Source organism: Myxine glutinosa, chromosome 6 (assembly GCF_964187855.1).
Source record: "Myxine glutinosa chromosome 6, kmMyxGlut1.1, whole genome shotgun sequence".
NCBI lineage: Eukaryota > Metazoa > Chordata > Myxini > Myxiniformes > Myxinidae > Myxine > Myxine glutinosa.
In genome coordinates, this window is record NC_136266.1 from 172,626,588 (window position 1) to 172,648,474 (window position 21,887).

The window sequence follows — 21,887 nt, forward strand, 5'->3', positions numbered from 1 at the left end:
AGTCTAGGTTCCCTCCCAAAGAAGAGGTAGTAGGGGGAATAGTTGGTCGATGAGTGTGGTGTGCAATTGTACGCATAAATGTCTTCAGACAGATACTTCGGCCACACCCGTTTCTTTGCTGGGGGCAGTGATCGCAGGAGGTCATGCATAGTCCTGTTGAAATGCTCACATGACCCGTTTCCTTGCGGGTGGTAGGGAGTTGTCCTGTTTTACAGATGTCATATATGGAGCAAAGCTCTCCTATTACTGAACCTTCAAAATTTCTGCCTCTGTCGCTATGGATCCTCAGTGGTACACCAAATCTCACAAAAACAGTCTTTCACAAGCACTCTTGCCACTGTAGTAGCTTTTTGGTGTGGAGTCGCCACTGCTCGAGTGTACTTTGTGAACACATCAGTCATCACAAGGACATTTTCTAGTCCACAAGACTTATCAAGAACAGTATAGTCAATTACCAGAACTTCGAGGGTTTTTTTTGCAATGAGCGACCCAAGAGTCTGTTTCACACTTTTGCCAAACTTGGAGAGAGTGCACCTGGAACATCCACTGCAGTGGTACCTTACATCTGCCTCCATTCCAACCCAGTAGCCATCTCGTCTGCAGGAGCTCCAAGGTGTGGTCTGCTCCTTGGTGCCCTGACTTATCATGGACTTCAGTTAACACCTGCTCTCTGAGAGATGACGGTAGTAAGAGCTGGTCTACTTTCCTCCCATGAATGGTTGCCTTGCGGTATAGGATACCAGACCTTTCTGCGATGCAGTCCCAGGATCGGAGAAGTTTTCTCACAGACTTGGGCTCTTTGGTAAATTCAGATGAAGTTGGACACTGCTTTCTATTCCAAAAATTGCGAACTCGGCTGATGGTTGGATCGCTTCTCTGAACCTCGTCAAGCTCAGCGTGTGGAATAGTTGGTAGAGTGGAAAGGGCTGGAGGGGCTGTGTTGTCAGACCGAACATGGATCTCCTTGTCCCAAACTCGAGCAATAGTTCTGTGAAACTGTTCCATAATTTCAGAGGGGACAGGTGTTGAAGTTTCAGGTGACATCATTTCCATAAAGCCTTCCTCAGGTCGCACTGTAGTCGGCCGATCTCCATGGTCCTGTTTCCTGCTCAATGCATCCGCATTTCTATTGCTCCTTCCAGAACGGTACTTAATAGAAAATCTGAACTGGGCAAGTTCTGCAGCCCATCTGGACTCAGTAGCTCCTCGCTTTGCAGTCGAGTTGAGATAACTAAGAGGATTGTTATCAGTGTGTACAACAAACTCGGCACCAATCAGCATGTCTCTGAACTTCTCTGTGATGGCCCAACGTAAAGGGAGTAACTCTAACTTCATACTACTGTAGTTCTGCATTGGTCTCTCGTGCTTTCTCAGACCTCTACTAGCATAGGCAACGACAGTGCTCCTGTCCGCTTGCTTCTGTGAAAGAACAGCCCCGAGCCCTTGAAAACTTGCATCTATTTCCAATATGAATGGGCTGCCAAAATCAGGATGACCAACAACTGGTGGGCTACACAGTCTACGCTTCAACTCGGAAAAAGTAGTTGTGCACTCCGATGTCCAATGTCGGCTGAAAGGACGATTGTCTGGTTTCACAGACTTCTTGACTTTGCCTTTGTGTCTCTTCTGAGTTCCAGAGAGGAGACTGTGCAATGGTACGGCTATGGCCGCGTATCCCGGAACAAAGCGGCGATAGTAACCAGTGAGGCCTAAGAATCCTCGAAGTTCCTGCTTGGTGCTTGGCTTCCTCCATTCCATCACCGCTCAAGTCTTTTCGGGGCCAGGTGAGACACCATCTTTGCCAATGACATGTCCTAGATAATGGAGCTGTTCCTCAAATAGGTAACATTTCTGCGGTTTGACCTTCAGATTAAAGGTCCCAAGTCGGGTTAGCACCATATCCAATCTCCTCAAAGTCTCTTTGAATGTCGGACCAAACACCAGTATGTCGTCGAGGTAAATCAGCACAGTCTGGAAATTTACATCACCAAATACCCTGTCCATTAGTCTCATGAAGGTGGCAGGGGTGTTGCAAAGCCCAAAAGGCATCCTCAGGAATTCATAGAGGCCTCCTGTCCCAACCCTAAATGCGGTCTTCTCCACATCCTCTGATGCCATGGGAACTTGGTAAAATCCATGAGCAAGATCAAGGCTGCAAAAGTAATTTGATCCATTGAGTACTTGTAAGGCCTCCTCTATTCTGGGTAAAGGATAGGCATCCTTGTGAGTCTGCATGTTGAGTGCCCTAAAGCCCACGCACATATGTAAACTCCCATCCTTCTTCCTAGCTAGGACCACAGGTGATGCGAAGGGGCGAGTAGACTCTGATGACCCCTTTTCTTACAGTCTGCTTGAGGTACGCTCAAACTTCTCTCCACTGTTGTGGTGGCACACGTCGATGTGGAACCTTCAACGGGACGTTTTTCTTGAGACGAATTTGATGAGTAACTTCATCACAACAGCCAACAGCAGCCAATAGGTCTTTTCGAAGCTGTCCATGCGCTCACGCTTTCGAAGGTAAGTAATTTTTCACAATTGTGTTTTTGTCGAAACTGTATTTATATTTCGGTGTGTGTACCTACAGTGTGTCCTTAGTAAGATTCTCAGTGTTAATTTTTCATACCTGTATACAAAATCGTCGGTTAATTAGTGTTGCGTATTTTGAGGCCTAGTGGGCTACCGTGTCCGACCTTGAGGCTTTGTTTTTCTCTCAGCGGTCTGTTGATTGTGCTGCAATTACTTTCGTTCTCTGTTTTTGTCCCAGTCTTTCACCCCATACTTCCTTGTTTAAGATCTCAACCACCCCCCCCCCCCAAAAAAAACCCCCAAAAAAATAATAATAATAATTTTTTTCCTTCTCAGTTCTTATTCGTTGTGCTTATTCGTTTATTCGGTGTTCTTATTTGTTCGTTCGTTCTTTGATCACGTGTTTCACCCCTATTTCCATTTTCCATTTCCCCAGGATAGTTTTCACTGCTCAATTTAAAAATGTTTAAACTTTCAGCTGAAGTACTGTATTCTGTCATATATTATAACACCTTTTTCTTCTTCTACTATAAAGGATGCTTTCGACTTGCTCACCAAATGTATTCATTCCAAAAAAAAATTCCATCTCTTACAGTTCCACTTTTCTACATTCCTGAAACTCTCCTAGACTCCACCCCTCCTCCAGCGTCCTCAAATGTATTTTTGACTCAAAGGTCCCAAGAAACTTATTTTGCAATAAATGTTCGTTTTCCTTTAATAGTACACTTTCTAAAATCCAATCTCACCCCTCCCCTCCAAATCTTCCCCATCACTCCTCCCCTCCAAAACTTCCCAATCACCCCTCCCCTCCAAATCTACCCACTTGCCCCTCCCCTCCAAATCTTCCCCATCACCCATCTTTCAAAATCTCCCCCTTGCCCCATCCCTCCAAATCTTCCCCATCACCCATCCCTTTCAAATCTTGCCCCTTGCCCCTCCCCTCCAAATCCTTCCCATCACCCATCCCTTTCAAATTTCCCCCCTTGCCCCTTTCTGACCTAAACTCCCCCCAACCCCTCCCCTCCAAGACTCTCCCTCTCCCCTCCCCTCCTAGACTCCCCTCTCACCCCTCCTCCTCAAAGTGTCCTCCCCGCTTCTTCCCCCTTCCAACTTTCAACTTCATCTCCCCCAACCTTCTGCCTCGCTTTCCCCCTCCCCAAATAACACCTCACTGTGCCTCACCCAATCACCATCAAATCTTTTGTCCGCCCCATCCTTCCCTTTCTCCAAGCTATTCTGAAATCTCTGACACACCTTCAACAGCTCTCCCTACCTCTTCCTCCTCTTCCACATCTTACCCTACCCCTCCCCCCCCTCTGTTCTGTATCCAATGCTCCCCCTTCCTCTTCATTAACGGTATGGACCTCAAACATTCGGGGCCTTCACTCAAACTTGACTGATCTCTCCATACAGGTTGCTTCTGACAAACCAGACGTGATCTGCTTAACAGAAACTTTCCTCCTTCATGATGTCTCTGATTCCTTGGTATCTCTCCAAGGTTACTCCCTCCTCCGGTATGATAGACCTGAGCCTCGTCCTGGAGGTGGGGTTGCTATCTTTATAAAAAAAACTCTTCCTCACTCGCCCTGCACTGCCCTCTCTCCACCTCACCCCCAGGAATACCTCTGGCTACGGCTTCCCCTTCGCTCCCACCTCTTGTTCATATGTGTGTTGTACCCTCCACCAAACAGTGATGACTCTATCTACATCTCGCTGTCTGATAATATGGACCAACTTCTATCTACCCATCCCAACTCTCTCTTCCTCATATGTGGTGATTTCAAATGTCACCATGCCAGTTGGCTGGGTGTGGGTACCTCTCTCACCAGCCATGGCTCCTCAGCAAAGGACTTCTGCGACTCACTGGGACTGACACAATCTGTCAATTTCCCGACCCGGATCTCAGTCAACGGAGCATATTCTCTTCTGGACTTGGTTATGACTAACTTCCCTGCAAATGTCTGCTGCTCTTCTTCTGCTCCAATCGGCTCATCTGATCATGTGCTTGTTAAAGTGGACATCTCTCTGACCATTCTCGGAGAGCCTCCTCAGTGTCAACGAGTCTGGCATTTCACTCAGGCCAACTGGCACGGTCTTCAAGCAGCCATCAATCATCTGGACTTGTCTCCCATCTGTACCGCCTCTGACATCAACTCATCCTGGGAATTCTTCCAAAGTAAATTGCTCTCTCTCATGCACAGATTTTTTTTTTTTTTTTGGATACTGAATCGAGGCTTGTGAAAGAGCTAACATTTACTTCACAAACAAATCAACCAGACAAACAAAATATATAAAAAGAGGGAGCGGAAGACAAGATGGGGAGAGAAGGGGAAGCACACAAACACAACATTTGAGAGCAGGGAGATGTGTGGGAGGGAGAGGGCTTGGGGGGAGGAGGCGTGGGAAGGGGGGGGGGGGGGTGGGAGAATTATAAAACACAAGGACACCAAGGACTTCCAGGACAAACAATTTATCCCATCTCGTCTTCAGTTGTCATACCCTTCCTCCCGTCCATGGTACATGGAATATTGTGGTGAGGCGATTGCCCAGAAACAACTTGCCTTAGTCTCCTGGAAAGCAAATCCAACGAAAGGAAATCTCATTTCCTTTCACAAAGCCCGAAACAAGTGTGTCCACCCTCAGGAGAGCCGGAAACGATATCTCTCCATTCTCAAGACCGAACTCTCTTATCTGTCTCCCTCTTCCAAATCCTTGTGGCGTCTGCTCAAATCTGTTTCTGGTGTTTGTTCCCCCTCCATCCCCTCCCTCACCTCAAACTGCTACACAGCTGACTCCGCACGTGAAAAAGCTGAATGCCTCAACTCTGTGTTTGCCTCTAAATCTTGAGTCCCAAACCCATCCCTCTCTGTACCCACCGTACCCAGTCGTACCCAGATGCTCCTGGACTCTGTGTCCTTTCCTCCTGACAAGGTGGAAAAGTTTCTGTCAACCCTTGACTCTGATTCTGCAACTGGACCTGAAGGCATCAGCCCACGGGTCCTAAAATCCTGTTCTTCCGCTCTTTCACTCCCTCTCTCTGATCTCTTCACGCTCTCTTTTGCTCAAGGTCATCTGCCATCTGTTGGAAATCAGCCAACATCACCGCTTTGCACAAAAAATGTGCAAAAACAGATCCTAGCAACTACAGACCAATCAACCTTCTCCCAATTCTCAGCAAAGTCATGGAATCCATCATTGCTTCGGATATGAAATATTTCCTCTTACTCCTGGTGTTGGGTTAGTGGCTAGGGTGTCAGCTTAGGATCCTAGGATCCTGGGTTCGAATCCCGGTCGATCGCTGAATTAACGCCAGGGGGGTTGACTCAGCCTGTCATCCTTCCGAGGTCGGCTAATTGAGGACCAGTTCACTGGTAATTCCCTGTTTGTCGTTAAAGGCGGCAAAAAGGGTTGGCGTCAGGAAGGGCATCCGGCCGTAAAACATTGCTTCAAAAAGGGGACCGAAAAACAACAACAACCACGGTTCCCGAAAAAGGCCAACCCCCGCTTGTGGGGCAAAATGGCCTCTAAAGGTGGTTATTATTATATATACTCCAATGGCTTGATCTCTGATCATCAATTTGGTTTCAGACCAGGTCACTCTACTCTGGACATGCTCCTTCTGCTTTCTCAACAATGGATGGAGGTCCTCAATGCCAAACAGGAAATTAGAGCTGTCTCCCTTGACATATCACATGCCTTCGATACGGTCTGGCACCCCGCTCTGCTCACCAAACTCTCCTCCTTTGGTATCAATGGAAATCTCCACGCATGGCTGGCAGACTTCTTCTCTAGTCGTAGTCAACGTGTGGCCCTGAATGGGTTTCTCTCATCTCCTCATCCTGTTCAGACTGGAGTTCCCCAAGGCAGTTTTCTGGGCCCTGTGCTTTTTCTGGTCTTCATCAATGATCTCTCTGACTCTCTTGAAAATCCTCTCTATCTCTTTGCTGATGACTCTACTCTCTGTCGCTCCATTCCTCATCACTCAGATCGGCAGTCTGCAGCCTCCTCACTCTCTGCAGACGTGGACAAAATCACAGACTGTGCAAGCAAGTGGAACATGTCTTTCAATCCTGACAAATCTCACACTCTTACGATGTCTCTCCAAAAAGACCGACTGGACAACCCTCCCATCCACTTTCTGAATAATCCTCTCCAAGAAGTTCTGCCACTCAAGCTTTTGGGTCTTCACTATCTGCCATGATCTTTCCTGGGAAAACCACATTTCAAATCTGGCCTCCAAAGCCAGTCCCCGACTGGTCATCCTCCGTCATGCGAAGTCCTTCCTTGGCACACCTGAGCTCCTCACCACATACAAGGCTTTCATCCGCAGCTCAATGGAATACTGCTCTCCGCTCTGGGCTGGTGCTCCTGCCTCACACCTAGCTCGTCTTCACGCTGTTGAAACCAAAGCGTTCAGAATCATTGGAATCTCCCGCGATGAAGCTAACTCCGAGGGCCTTTCACTCACTCACCATAGGCAGGTTGGTGGTCTTTCCGCCTTCTACCGACTCCGCTCCGGCCTTGCTCCCCCAGCTCTGTCTGTGCTCTGTCCCCCTAATATTCGTGGAGGTCGCACAAGATCTGCCAGCAACCCTCTTCTGGTGAAACTAACAAAATCAAGACTCTCTACTCACCTTCACTCTTTCATTCCTCTTTTCTCCCGACTCTGGAACAAACTCCCTCACTCTCTTCAATCCCACTCCTCCCTCCAGCTCTTTAAAACAGCTTTTCACCACCATCTCTTATCTTCCCCCATCCAAAACCTTGATATTTTCTACCCCCGCTAATTTCATCCCAAATCCACTTTTTTTTAAATACCAACTTCTTTCCTGGAAATCCTTGGTGTCCTTATTTTTTATACTTCTCCCACCCCCCCACCCCCCCCCCCCACTTCCCACGCCTCCTCCCCCCAATCCCTCTCCCTCCCACACATTTCCCGATGTCCCTGCTCTCAAATGTTGTGTTTGTGTGCTTCCCCTTCTGTCCCCATCTTGTCTAACGCTCCCTCTTTTTATATATTTGGTTTGTCTGTTTGATTTTTTTGTGTGATAAATGTTAGCTCTTTCACGCGCCTCGATACTGTATACAAAAAATAATAATAATAAATATCGTCATCTGTTCTTCTAAAAACCGAAACATGTTTAGCCAAAACTCCGTCAACACGTTGACGCTGTTCTGTGTCGAGACCATTACCAAAATGCATCTTGTCCATAATGTTTGGTAGAAAGGTGGCTGTTTCTGTTCTGCAGAGACCTCCTCAATGTCGACTTCATTGTCACTCACTTGACTGACTTTAACTTCCGGATCAAACATACATCTCCGTACAACACCAACTGGGGTTCTGGGTTTTAGGTAGACATCTTTGTCACCAAAGTTTGCCATTTGGACTGGCACACGACCATTACTTGAGACGGTCACCCGTGCAGGACCTACAGCTAAGCCTTTGGGAAGTGGCGCAACGTCTGAATCCACATGCTCCAATAATCCTTCATAGCTTTGTCCTCCCTTTGCAGGCATAATTGATCCATCCAATATGACAATTGTCCATGCTGGATCCCGTTCAGGCTTTCTCCCTGGGACTCAAACTCTGGATACAATGTCATCCTCTGTCCCGTTGTTAGCATCCATTTCATCAAACACAGAAGCCCATTTTTCCTCCGATTTCTGGACAATGTTTCTTAAGAACTGTGGACCATCCTGATCCCTGAGTGCATTTGACACGCGATTCAAAATATTACATCCGATAACACCAGGACATGCCTTTTTGCGTCGAGCTATCGGGGTATTAGTCATATCACGAACAACAAGAAATCCCATCTGTGGAAATGTCCTTCTGAGCAGAGTCAGATCTAACTCGACATATCCAAAGTAGGGAACAGAAAGTCCTTGTGCCCCAGATATACAGTCATGTGAAAAAGTAGGTACACCCCATGTAAAGTTTTGACTCTTTCAACATATTTCAACATACAGCTATTTGATCTTCATTTCAACAATATTGATAGATAACGGTGATATAATATAACAAATATCATGAAACATTTACATTTTGTAGTCCATTGTATAATTTAAATAAACATAAATGCAAATTTCGCATGTGGAAATCTATTCTATCATAGATTTCGACCAGCTTTAGTGAAGAGGTCAGAAGATCTTCATTATCCCCTTGGCGGTATGCGAAAACTGTTCTTGGAGTTGTGATAGGGTGTTACCATCGCCAAAGACTTTCAAAATAACTCCCAATATTTCCTCAGGATCTTCAACTAAATCCTCTCCCCTTCCTATAATTTCCTGTCGAGCTTTTCCAGATAAGTGGTCCAGTATAAAAGCGACTTGCTGTTTGTTGTTTAAAATCCGAGTAGCCAGTTGACAACGAACATCGGACACCCATTCTTGTATTGTAAGGTCACTCGACTTTTCAGGTTTGTCACGGAAACACCAATTTGCGTGAAGACGACACAAATACAAAGCGTTCTTCAGTTTAAGGTGAACCTACACTTGAGGCTGCCATTGGTAGTCTTTGCTCGTCTTTGTCCCGAAGCTCTCGGACGAGTTTGTGATTCTCTGCTATTGCATCTGACGCATATTTTTCTGCTTCTGCTGACTTCTGTCTTTCTCTACTTAACTCTTCCATTAACCTAGCAATAGCAGCTTCCAATTCCTCTGGGGTCGCCATTATGTCACAACAATGACAAGTATCAAATATACAGTGGTGGGAAAATCAAATCATGATTAGTACAGAACAATTCCAAATTAAATTCAACACAGGCAGATAATGTAGATTTCTCTCACCAGCTTAGAAGGAATTTATCCAATTTCAGGAGTACAGCGTTCACCGTATACTTAACAGGGTCCAATTACGCAACCAACAACAAGCTAAAGGTCCAGAATCCTCAATTTATCAGGAGGAATCAGTTCACTCCAAAAATGATCGTAGCACCTCGATGGTCCGTCTGATCATCAGTCTACTCCGGGGACGTGGCTCGTACTGGTTGCCACACAGACAAGGGGTGTTGTTGCATATCCCACTTCTGACACCATAATGTGACGTGGGAAGAATTAAGCAAGACACAGGATGGTGGTTGATACTTGCTGTTTTCGAATATGCAGGTATGAGGTAATGAAAGAACCCTAAAATATACAAAAGCACTATTCAGCAAAGACACATTGCAGGTAGCAGATTAAATACCTCAATCAATGGATGATATAAATTATAATGGTTCATTGTTTACAATAAATACATCGAGTATGTAACCACAGGTGCATCCAAATACAAGTCCGACAGGCTAGACGAATGTGCAACCATGAGATACATCAGGGGCAGACAATGTCTACATACTATCGCAAGACGTGCACCAAGGCACACCTGGACAGCCAAACCCCTTTCTTTACTAACATCAACCAACAAATTCAGTAACAGAATATTAGGATTGTTTAATTAGTTAATAGTATCAAATCAACACGTGTGACTAACCCACACAATCAAACTGGATAACTTGTGCTCACATAGAATAGATCACATAAATCATGTATGTTTCAGTTCCGTTTACAATTGAATAAACTGCTCGTTAAGACATAACCATATTAGTTTCATCACACTAATGACGTGAGTAATCATTAAGCATCTCGGTATTCCGAAAGGAACTTACCCCTGTCTGACCAGTGTACAGAGCAAAATGAGAATGCTGGTCGATCCGTTCGAATCTCACATCAGCAAACAATTAAATCTCCCGTTTTCCTGACGATGATCAATCCATGCGCCCAACGACGAAATGGCGGCAGCGTTTCGAACATGCCGGATGTGAAGTATGGGAGAAGGCGCATGGGAGGAGGCTAAATCTATTTCGACCAGGATGTGACGTATGCCACGAAGCGTACATGCTCAAAATTAATCACTTACAATAGATCTACAGTGCATTCAGAAAGTATTCAGACCCCTTCACTTTTTTCACATTCTGTTAAGTTGCAGCCTTATGCTGAAATCGTTTAAATTCATTTTTTTCCCTCATCAATCTACACTCAATACCCCATAATGACAAAGAGAAAACAGGATTTTAGAAAGTTTTGCAAATTTATTAAAAAGAAAAAACTGAAATATCACTTTGACATAAGTATTCAGACCCTTTGTTATGATACTTGAAATTTAGCTCGGGTGCCTCCCATTTCTCTTGATCATCTTTCAGATGTTTCTACACCTTGATTGAAGTCCACCTGTGGTAAATTCAATTGATTGGACATGATTTGGAAAGGCACACACCTGTCTATACTGTATAAGGTCTCACAGCTGACAATGCACATCAGAGCAAAAACCAAGCTATGAGGTCGAAGGAACTGCCTGCAGAGCTCAGAGACAGGATTGTGTCGAGGCACAGATCTGGGGAAGCCTTCAAAAAAATTTCTGCTGCATTCAATGTTCCCAAGAGCACAGTGGCCTCCATAATTCTTAAATGAAAGAAGTTTGGAACAACCAGGACTCTTCCGAGAGCTGGCCGCCTGGCCAAACTGAGCAATCGGGGGAGAAGGGCCTTGGTAAGAGGGATGACCAAGAACCCGATGGTCACCCTGGCTGAGCTCCAGAGATCCTGTGTGGAGATGGGAGAAACTTCCAGAAGGGCAACCATCACTGCAACACTCCACCGATCTGGGCTTAATTGCAGAGTGGCCAGATGGAAGCCTCTCCTCAGTGAAAGACACAAGAAAGCCCACATAATCTTATTTCTTACAGTCTGAGAGTTCTTTGGGTGCTTTTTTGCAAACTCCAAGGGGGCTTTCATGTGTCTTTCACTGAGGATAAACTTCCGTCTGGCCACTCTGCAATTAAGCCCAGATCGGTGGAGTGTTGCAGTGATGGTTGTCCTTGTGGAAGTTACTCCCATCTCCACACAGGATCTCTGGAGCTCAGCCAGAGTGACCATCGGGTTCTTGGTCACCTCTCTTACCAAGGCCCTTCTCCCCCGATTGCTCAGTTTGGCCGGGCGGCCAGCTCAAGGAAGAGTCCTGGGTGTTCCAAACTTCTTCCATTTAAGAATTATGGAGGCCACTGTGCTCTTGGGAACCTTCAATGCAGCATAAATTTTTTGGTAGGCTTCCCCAGATCTGTGCCTCGACACAATCCTGTCTCTGAGCTCTGCAGGCAGTTCCTTCAACCTCCTGGCTTGGTTTTTGCTCTGATATGCTTTGTCAGCTGTGAGACCTTATATAGACAGGTGTGTGCCTTTCCAAATCATGTCCAATCAATTGAATTTACCACAGGTGGACTCCAATGAAGGTGTAGAAACATCTCAAAGATGATCAAGAGAAATGGGAGGCACCTGAGATAAATTTCAAGTGTCATAGCAAAGGGTATGAATACTTATGTCAATGTGATATTTTTAATTTTTTCTTTTTAATAAATTTGTAAAACTTTCTAAAATCCTGTTTTCCCTTTGTCATTATGGGGTATTGAGTGTAGATTGATGAGGGAAAAAAATTAATTTAAACGATTTCAGCATAAGGCTGCAACATAACAAAATGTGAAAAAAGTGAAGGGGTCTGAATACTTTCTGAATGTACTGCATATAGATATTTTTGATCCTCTGGGCCTTCAAGGGTATTTTGTGTATTTTGGGTCTTAATGGTCTTTTGGTTCCTCTGAGTCTTTTTTAATCTTTTGGTTCCTCTGAGTCTTTTTTAATCTTTTGGGTCATCTGGGTTTTTGGGTCTTCAGGGTCTTTTGGGTCTTCAGGGTATTTTGGGTCATCAGGGTGTTTTGGATCTTCGTGGCCATTTGGGTCTTTAGGGTCTTTGGGAGCCTCGGGGCCTTTAAGGGTATTTTGGGTCTTTGGGGTGTTTTGAGTCTTCCGGGTATTTTGAGTTTTTAGTGTCTTCTGGGTATTTTGGTCCTTTGGGGTGTATTGGGTCTTTGGTGTGTTTTAGGTCTTCAGGTGCTTTTGGGTCTTAATGATATTTTGGTTCCTCTGAGTCCTTAAGAATTTATTGGGTCTTCTGGGTGTTTTGGGTCTTTGGGGTGTTTTGGGTTTTCAAAGGGTATTTTTTTATATCTTCAGGGTGTTTTGGGTCTTCGGGGTTGTTAGGGTATTTTGGGTCTTCCGGGTCTTTTGGGTCTTCAGGGTGTTTTGGGTATTCGGGGTGTTTTGGGTCTTTCGGTGCTTTTGTGTCTTCATGGTCTTTTGGTTCCTCTGTCTTTTTTTAATCTTTTGTGTCTTCTGGGTTTTTGGGTCTTCAGGGTCTTTTGTGACTTCAGGGTCTTTTGGGTCTTCAGGGTATTTTGGATCTTCTGGTGCTTTAAGGTCTTAATGGTATTTTGGTTCCTCTGAGTCCGTAATAATTTATTGGGTCTTCTGGGTGTTTTGGGTCTTTGGGATGTTTTGGGTTTTTAAGGGTAAATTTTTTTATCTTCAAGGTGTTTTGGGTCTTCGGGGTCTTTTGGGTCTTCAGGGTGTTTTGGGTCTATGGGGTGTTTTGGGTCTTTAGGTGCTTTTGTGTCTTAATGGTCTTTTGGTTCCTCCGAGTCTTAAAAAAAAAAATCATTTTGGTCTTCTGGGTTTTTGGGTCTTCAGTGTCTTTTGGGTCTTCGGGGCCATTTGGTTCTTCCGGGTATTTTGGAGCCTCGGGGCCTTTAAGGGTATTTTGGGCCTTTGGGGGTATTTTGGGTCTTCGGGGTCTTTTGAGTATTTTGGGTCTTCTGGGTCTTTTGGGTCTTTGGGGTGTTTTGTGTATTCGGGGTGTTTTGGGTCTTCAGGTGCTTTTGGGTCTTAATGGTATTTTGGTTCCTCTGAGTCCTTAACAATGTATTGGGTCTTCTGGGTGTTTTGGGGTCTTTGGGGTATTTTGGGTCTTTAAGGGTATTTTTGATATTCAGGGTGTTTTGTGTCTTTGGGGTATTTTGGGTATTTGGTGCCTTTTGGGGTTTTCAATGTCTTTTGGAGCCTCAGGGGCTTTCAGGGTATTTGGGGTGTTTTGGGTCTTTGGGGTCTTCAGGGTCTTTTGGGTCTTCAGGGGCTTTTGTATTTTCAGGGTCTTTTGGGTGTTCAGGGTCTTTTGGGTCTTTAGGGGTATTTTAGGGTTTAGGGGTATTTTGGGTATTTTGGGTCTTTGGGGTATTTTGGGTCTTCAATGTCTTTTGGAGCCTCAGGGCCTTCATGGGTATTTTGGGTCTTTGGGGTGTTTTGGGTCTTTGGGGTCTTCAGGGTATTTTGGGTATTCAGGGGATTTTGGGTCTTTGGGGTCTTTTGGGTGTTTCGGGTCTTCAGGGTATCTTTGGTGTTCAGGGTTTTTTGGGTCTTTAAGGGTATTTTGGGTCTTCAGGGGTCTTGGTGGTCTTAAGGGTCTTGGGGGATTTAAAGTGTCATCAAAGGTCTGAGGGGTCTCAGCAGTCTAAACGTAAATAAGAGTTCACAGACTGTGTTTTGGGTGTTCATTTTATTTGAAGAAGAAGAAGTTTTGGTTGCATATAAACATACATACATACATAGATAACCATATAGAGACTTGGCATTTAATATGGAATATTTTTTTGTGGGGGTGAACTTACTTTTCAGGATGACTTAGAACCAAAAGTTCATTGGAATTATGTTGAAATTATTCTAGATTTTGTTAATGTGACCTTTAAAAGAATCAAAAACCACATTTGACATTTCGAAGCAAATAAATTGATCCTTGAAAGTGATGTGAACTGATATCGAACTCAATTCACGGACAGAACTGTATTAAATTTCTGTACGTTTTCCAGAAGTATCTCTTTATTTTACACATGACCCAAAAAAAATTCAACAAAAACAAAAGTTAAATTATGACTGGGATTACGGACAGTAAAATTACAGTTCAGTACTTAGTGTAATCCCCACGAGCATTCAGGAGAGCACGTACACGTCGAGGCATGCTGTTCACGAGATTTGCCAAGGTTTGGACAGGAATCGCTTGCCATGCAGTTACAATAGCCTACTGCAATTCACGCACAGAGGTAGGCTGCTGGACCAAGTTGTCGATTTGACGTGTTAATTCTGCCCACAAGTTCTCTATTGGATTCATATCCGGGGACATGGCAGGCCACTCCATATGCTCGACACCACGGTCAACAAGAAAGTGTTGGATCATGCGAGCACGATGAGGCCGTGCATTGTCATCTTGGAAGACAAAGTTTCCTCGAAAGGCTGCACGAGCAAATGGAAGCAATGTTTCTTCCAGAATAGCCCTGTACTTGAATTGGTTCAGGTTTCCATTCAGAACAACCAGGTCAGTTTTGGCCCCTGCCTGAAAAGCAGCCCAAACGGTCACCCCACCACCTCCAGCTTGTACTCTTGGCACTATACAATCTTCGTTGTAGGCTTCATGCACTTGTCTGCGCACTCGGATGCGGCCATCTTGACGATAGTCCAGAAATCTAGACTCGTCACTGAAGGTCACGTGATTCCAGTGTCCTGGCTGCCATTGACGGTGCTCTCTGGCCCACTGCAATCAGCGCTGGCTGTGCTGTCTGGTCAGGCATGGCTTTCTCAGGGGACGCCTGGCACGATAGCCTGCTTGAACCAGTCGTTGGTTGACTCGGCTTCTGGATACAGGCACATTTGTCAGTTGCTGTCACTCATCCCTCAGCCGATTATCTGACTTGGTACGGCCATTGCAGACTAAGCGGTGCAGCTGGCGATCATCTCTCCTTGTGATTTTGCGGGGACGTCCTGGCCTCGGTATTGGAGTAGGGACATTAGCTCTGAGCATTTCGTTTCAGGATCTTTGACACCTGACCTTGAGTGATGCCATACTGCCAAGCAATAGCACGCTGTTTCATGCCGGAATTTCGTAAAGCCACCACTCCATGACAAACAGCATTGTCGAGTTGACGGACCGTCTCCAGAGGAAGCGGAAATAACTTTTGTAGACGTGCAGCAGTTGTTTTCCACTAATACAGAACGCAACAACCCTTATATACCCGATTGTTAAGCCAATCGTCAAATGTACCTGTCCGTACATTTTGTCACGCCACCTGTGATATAATCCTGTTACTGACTTCTTGCTGCGACAGACAATCAGTGACATGGTTCTTTTAACAAATAAATCACCAAAGTGCAAAAGAAACTCACCAGATTGATATACTGAGTTAAGAAAGTAAACCCAAGTCAAGAAAAAAAAAAATATTCCATATTAAATGCCAAGTCTGTATGTTTGCTCTATTATAATAAGAGGATATACAGGGTGTTTCAAAAGTAACAGTGTATTAGACAAAATTCATATGTTTCATGTGTTTGTTAATCTTAACATTCAAATGTATGTGCTTGTTTACTTGCAAATACCATTGACTCGCTCAGGTGAGATACCCAACAGCTGACAATAAATACTTTGACAATAGATGCAATACTTTACCAATACAATATGATGATGATGCAATACAATAGATGTCTTACCTTTTTGCACCAGCTATCCTGAACATTTTTCGTAAAGCACTGGAGGGAACAATGGCATTGAAGAGATTGAGAGAACAGGTTGCACAGGTGGGGAAAAAAGAGGAACAAATGAGTGGAGGTGAGCAGTTAGTCTGGATTTTGGGAATTTCACCAGAACGGGGCGACTAGTAGACCACGTGCGCTCCGCAGAAACCTGGGACGGATAGAGAATGGAACTCTTAATTGCGAGAAGACAAAGAGACCACCGACCTGTCTGCGATGTGAAAGTGTTAGGCCCAGAGAAATTTGGGAGTTGTAGGCCTTGCATGTAGATAAAGGTTCAGGTGTGCCAATGAAAGTCTGGAAGTATCTTCACAATGGAGGATGCGCATTCGGTGGCTGCCTTTGTAATCCACTACAATAACAATTCATACAATGAATCACACCGTCTCATTGTCCTTCATGCCGAAGTGTCTCATTGAGAGTACATAATGAGGGTTGTTGAAATTTGATCAACGCGCTCTTCTTTAACGGAACAACGAGTTCCAAATGACATTTATTATCTGGCAAGAGCGTTCATGAAATTCATTAGATGCCCTTAATCTTCCTATAAGTATTAACTGGCCATATTAACACATTTATTGCTGTATAATCATGTAACATGCAGCTCTTTGAACAAAACTTTAATAAAAATTGATTTTCATTAAATGTAAATGATAACAATACATTAATTCTCAAATCATTTTGATTATTCAACAATTCACTAATTTCCTTTCTGCATTACAATCCTACAAATTGGTTTCAATTTCCATCATGAGGAAGTTTCTCATTGAATGAACAGACTTTGGTTACATTTTGACCAATGAGTTTTTCTTTTTTTTGGACAATTAACGATTTTTGTAGAGAAATAATTTATGAACGACTTCATCTTTTCCTGGTGTTAACCAATATCCATGATTGCCAAGATAGCTCAGAGTTTGGAGAAATAGTATTGGTCTTAATCCAAGTCCTGGCACGTGATCTGTGAGGCAAACCAGGGCTATACTATTAAGGCCTGAGGAAGTCCTTGGTCATCGATGAAAAGTTGCCAGAACTAGGTCTGTTCTCTTCTGTTTGTTGTAGAATCTGTGTAGTGGATGCAAACAGCTGTTTGTATCAGGGGAATTCATGGGTGACATTTCATCTTACTATAATTCACCAAATGTCTGTCTGTCTGTCTGTCTGTCTGTTCCCAGGTACCGCAAAAACGGCTGAACCGATCGCAACAAAATTTTGGGTGGGTAATCCTGGGACGCCCTGGAGTAAAATAGGCCATATTGTTTTTCCAATTTTTTTTCCCAATTTTCCAATTTTTCCAATTTCTAATTTTTCCAATTTTCTAATTTTCCAGTTTTTTCCAAACACGATGGAATAATATTTACCGATATGAACAGTGATATGGCTTTTATTGAAATTCTACAAATACTGTTTAGATTTTGATGATTTGCGTGTGATATGATTTAACGGAAATTATTATTATTATTATTTTTGGTCTTTTTTGGTTTTGGTTTGATTTTGGTTTTTTTGGGGGGTTTTTCTTATTTGCCGATATGAACAGTGATGTGGCTTTTATTTAAATTCTACAAATACTGTTTAGATTTTGATGATTTGCGTGTGATATGATTGAACGGGAATTTTTTTTTTTTTGGTCTTTTTTGGTTTTGGTTTGATTTTGGTTTTTTGGGGGGGTTTTTTTTATTTACCGATATGAACAGTGATGTGGCTTTTATTGAAATTCTACAAATACTGTTTAGATTTTGATGATTTGCGTGTGATATGATTGAACGGGAATTTTTTTTTTTTTGGTCTTTTTTGGTTTTGGTTTGATTTTGGTTTTTTGGGGGGGTTTTTTTTATTTACCGATATGAACAGTGATGTGGCTTTTATTGAAATTCTACAAATACTGTTTAGATTTTGATGATTTGCGTGTGATATGATTTAACGGATGTTTATATAAATCGTTTAAAATAAAAAAAGCCTTCAATTTCTGATATTTTGCCTTTTCATTTGCGCCCCCCAGCCCCAATTGAAGCCCCGCCCGCAGGGCAGGTACCGTTGCGAGTACATATAATACCCGGCATACCTGCTTTTCTACCATCAAGTATCATTATGTAGAACTACCAAGTCAAAAGCTTTCACTCGTATCATAAATTGTGTTTCAGCTAATTTTCAAATCTTCAGCTGAAGTTTCATCAAAACTTTCAATGAGCATAGATTTTTGTAATTATATTTTTTATGCACATTTATGCCAAAAGTTCATAATAATTATGACACGTGAAATGTTTGTGACAAAACATGTATGCCGGGCGTTATGGAAGATAAGAATATTTACAAACCAATTAGGATGGGGCAAATTAACTTTGACCCAATGGACATAGAATCTGTTAATTATGCAAAGTGTACATCTAGACGAGATGAGAAACGTGAGCTTGAAACATGAGGAATACTGTTCTCCCCTCTGGGCTGGTGCTCGTTCTTCACACCTCCCTCGGATTCACGCTGTTGAAACCAAAGCTTTCAGAATCATTGGAATCTCCCACGATGAAGTTAACTCCGAGGGCCTTTCACTCACTCACCACAGGCAGGTTGGTGGTCTTTCTGTCTTCTACCGACTCCTCTCCGGCCTTGCTCCCCCAGCTCTCTCTGTGCTCTGTCCCCCAAATATCCCTGCAGGTCGCACAAGATCTGCCTGCAACCCTCTTATGGTGAACTACCAAAATCTCGGCTCTCTGCTCACCTTCACTCCTTCATTCCTCTTTTCTCCCGCCTCTGGAACAAACTCCCTCACTCTCTTCAATCCCACTCCTCCCTCCAGGTCTTTAAAACAGCTGTTCACCACCATCTCTTATCTTCCCCCATCCAAAACCTTGATCTTTTCTACCCCCGCTAATTCACCCCAGATCCTCTTTTTTGAAATGCCGACTTCTTTCCTGGAAGTCCTAGCTTTTTGTGTTGTGGTTTTTTTTGTGTTGTTTTTCCTCTCCCACCCCCCATGCCCTTTCCCACACCTCCTCCCATCAAGCCTTCTACCTCCCACAGATCTCCCGATGTCCCTGCTCCCAAATGTTGTACTTGTGTGCTTCCCCCTCTCTCCCCATCTTGTCTCCCGCTCCCTTTATTTCGTCTTATGTGTCCATTTGTTTTTTTGTCATTAATGTTAGCTCTTACACGAGCCTCGATCTTGTATCCAAAAAAAGAAGAAGAAATCTAGCCCACTTATGAAAACATTGCTGTAATTGTCTTATTTGAGAACTCCACAAGCACAATTATATATTTGATCACCAAAATAATATCTGAGGCCGATAGTGAAGATTCCTTAATAATTCATGGTGGTTGAACGAAAAGAAAGGAAAACAAAACAAAATGTTATTTTAGGTCCAAACCAACCAAGAAGGGTTGATTTTAAAAAGCAATTTCTCAGACTTTGAGACAGTCATGCTTGGTTTGTCTTTATCTGTGTCGGAATATTTTTACCACTGTTTAGAGTCATGCCATTAACCTGACACAATCCAAACGAGTTTTGGCCCATATATTTTGACACCAAGGGGTCGCTCAGAATTCCAACAAACCTCAAAAAGTTCAGTTTTTTTTTTTTTTTTTAGTTTCGCAGGGGAACCTCTTCTGAACCTCTTCTGAACCTCTCTCTGGGAGTTCCCCAAAAAGTTGCTGAACTTTAATCTTCTAATTATGAGTGTCTATTGTGAATAAATCCTCTGAGTGCAATAAGCAACATTTCAGCATGACTTGAAAGCCTGCACTCCCCTTCCGCACACCCAATGCCCCCACCTTCCACAATTCACCACTGCCCCCCAAACTCCCCACCCACATCCCATTCTTTGAATGGAGCTATTCTCGCAATCATACAAAATTTCCTGCACTTTTTGGCCCTAATTACACCTCTGCTTGGGAAACACATGTGAAGTATCAGCCATAATCGAACAGCTCTCAGGTAAGTCTTGGGGTAAAAGAGACAGAGTCAAACCAAATTGCACCGCCGCTAATTTCGAATGTCTTATCAGATGCCAGAGGAAAATGGTTGCTTATTAGCAAGTGGACGACGGTAGAGGCAGGAAATTGCACAGGCCCTCACTTGATAAGGTAACAATGAGAAATGGATGCAGCTGGACTTTCCACTACAAACTTGCATTGCTTAGTGTCAGTGAAGACGTGTAGAAATGCCATTTGAGAGTTGGTCAACTTTGCCAGTTACAGTTTCATTTAAAGCAAAAGAAAACGTCTAATCAAACTTTTCTTAAGTTTTGTTGGTTAAATTTATTTTGTGATGATTTCAATAACATGCAAACCTCTTTGAGTCCCATCAAAGCAAATATCAAATATTTCACAATTACAAATTGTCATTGCAGATGACCCAAGGACAATTTATATTTTAATCGAAACAAGATTTAAAAAACAAGTGATAGAAAAGATCTGCAAATCAACAAGAGCTTAAAACATTTGAAAAAAAAAGAACCTTACACTAACCAGAGATTATAACCTTTGTACAAAGACCCATACATGTGCCTGAGTTCAGAACCTTTGTCTGCAAATGCCAGGGGGTTAACTCAAATTGCAAGTGGCATTTAGTGGCTTTTATTATGACTCCTGGACCTCAAATGGCACTCCTGTTTAGCAGAACAAGGTTCGAGCCAATGCTCCATTACCTGCACAAACACTGCAGGCCATCATCTTGGCAAGAGTCTGAGACCGAAGCACTTCAACAAAATCACGGATTAACCCATGCACAGTCCACCTTGGCCCACCAAGGCAGACCTAGGTGCTTGCGGAAGGTTGCATCGACAGCAAACTTTGGAGGATAGGCAGAAGGAAAAAGATGGGATATAATAAAAAGAAATGGAAGCAGAAGATATATAGAAAATGTAGTGGATTGGGAAAATGAAGGAGAATTATATACCGCAAGGATTTGCAAAATAGTTAGCTGCAGGAGAAAGATGATTACATTTGGTTATGTTAAAAGCATTGTCTTTGTATTGATGTAATCGACAGAAAAGATCCATATCAGTGTTCCTTTTATTAAGACTAGGCATGCGTACCCATGTCCGACAGGTTAGTAGATGTCTCACCTCAAATGATGTCACCAAAATGATATTGCTGTAGATGGAGCTGGTAACCTGGCAACCTCGATCCATTCCGTCAGCAAAGATTTCCAATTCATGCTTGCACCTTCGAAGTACTGCTTGCGACGACCGAGGATGAAATTAAGGAAGCTTGGCTGGGAACAGATTTAGGCACCTTTTGGGCCTACAGTCTGACCGAAGATCACCGAAGTCCTTTCAATGCCAAGTGAGCACCTCCAGACACCTATCACTCCACATCACTTGTTTAGCCCCAACCCGCCCATTCTCTCTATGCTCGCCATAGCTTTGCTTTTGCCAATTTCCATTCGGTATTTGTCAGAGCATTTCATGCTGGTTCCCCCTTCAAATATCCGTAGATCACTAGTTTCCGTTTCATATCTCAACATCAGTTTTTCTTTGGGATATCAGTTTCGATTCGTCATTGCAAATGGTGCACGAAAAGGTTTATCAAAAACTATTTTTGGGGGATTTTTATCCTGATTTAAAAAGGGTCTAAAGTGTCTTAAGAGTCTTCGAAAGGCTAAATGGGTCTGAAAGGATCTTATGGTTTTTTTAAGGGTCCTAAAAGGGTCTTAAGTGGCGAAAGAGGCTAAATAGATATAAGGGGAATAAATGTGTCTAAGGAGTCTAAAGGGTGCCTAATGGGGCTAAATGGGTATAAGGGGTATTGCATAAAGGGTGTCTAAAGGGTCTAAATGGGGATACAGGTGAAAGAGCTGGGTTTAAAGTCTCCAAATGGTCTTAAAGTGTACAATAGGTCACAACTTGTCTAAAGGGTATTAAAAGGTCTATAGGTCTGAATAGTGTCTAAAGGGTCAAAGAAGGTGTGTAGGTTTCTAAAAGGTCTAAA